This window comes from Populus euphratica, unplaced genomic scaffold (assembly GCF_000495115.2).
Source record: "Populus euphratica unplaced genomic scaffold, PopEup_1.0 scaffold3.1, whole genome shotgun sequence".
Lineage (NCBI taxonomy): Eukaryota > Viridiplantae > Streptophyta > Magnoliopsida > Malpighiales > Salicaceae > Populus > Populus euphratica.
Genome location: NW_011499847.1, coordinates 1,295,292 through 1,296,978, shown reverse-complemented (window position 1 = coordinate 1,296,978; position 1,687 = coordinate 1,295,292).

Below are 1,687 nucleotides of genomic sequence, written 5' to 3'. Positions count from 1 at the left end.
AAATAAAAAGAGAGAAAGCAAGAACATGATCTTGATATGAAAACTAAGATACCTAAATGCACGACAAATGCCTCCTTTTATAGGTTAAAATTTAAAACTATTGATTTTTGATTAATTATTGAGTGGGTGACCACATCTTAACTTGATGATAATTTTTATTTTTTTATCTGAATAAAACGTCATTGCTAGCTTTAGAATTTGAACAGATTGTCTTCATGAAAGCTCTAGGAAATTGTCTCACCTTACAAACAAAAAAAAATGAGTTCATTTGGATTTCTAGAACTCGAGATATAGGCTGAACATTAAATAATGTTTGGGTTGCAGGATATATTTCGACTTTTTTATTATTTCTACAATTTAAACTTAAAAACAACTCTTTTAAATCTTGGACTTCTATGAAAATTTTAGGTTTATGTCTTAGCTTTCCATCTATATAGAGCAGACTCAAATTCAAGTTCTACAGCTCTTGATATGACTCAATGACTTAACAGTGTTCCAGTTTGGACTATCTCTAGGAAATTGTCTCACCTTATAAACAAAAAAAATGAGTTCATTTGGACTTCTAGAACTCGAGATATGGGCTGAACACTGAATAATGTTTGGGTTGCAGGATATATTTCAACTTTTTTATTATTTCTACAATTTGAACTTAAAAACAACTCTTTTAAATCTTGGACTTCTATGAAAATTTTAGATCTATCTCTTAGCTTTCCATCTATATAAAGCAGATCCAAATCCAAGTTCTACAGCTTTTCATATGACTCAATGACTTAACAGTGTTTCAGTTTGTACTGAACCAACATCTCTTTTCTAATTTTAGCCCTCTCTTTATCTTTTTATTTTTAATAATTAATTATATCAATTAATCATTTGAATCGTGAGATATGCTTGTATTTAAAATGAACATTTATCATAAATTAAAGCTATCTTATATTATTAGATTTATTATTATAAAACATACTTAAGTTAAAGAATTTAATGATACTTTAAGTATAATACAATAATATAAAATTTTAATAAAAATATATTTTTAAATATTAAACATGTATAAAGATTAATATCTATACCTACCTCTATACCCAATCTTTTACTTTCGTGTTTCCCCCGAACACAATCAAATATGAAAAATGTCTACCTGTTCAGGTACATTCAAGTTAATATCTATTAGATGCAGCTGACATTATCCTTATCCGATACATTCGACCATGCATTTACAACTAAAAATCTGAATGGTAAAAGAGGGGAAATGGCTGGCACCGTGGCAGATTGAATGAGGAATGTAGTTGGTGTAAAAGATGCAATCCTTTCAGTTTACAAGGCTAACAGTGGCTGAGAGACCTTTCACTGCAGCCTCCCCATCGAACCCTGACAACTTCATCATTTCTTCTTCTTTATTGTCTCCCTCGTTCCTGTACCGCACACCTGACTTCAATCCTTTCAGATTTAAAATCTTTGTAGATTGTCTCTAGTTCAATCCTAACTTTAAGGACAAAATTCTCGTTATTCGGCTATTCTCTCCTTCCAGAAACTAGGGAGCAGTGATCCATTCATTCTTGGGCTAAGACCCAGATCAAATTTCGTAGCAGGACTGTTATCTTTTCAAGAAAAACCCAACAGCAAATCTTGATGGCTTTTGTCCAATTTGATGGATGCCTTTTACCTTCCCCCCCCCCCCCCCCCCCGCCAC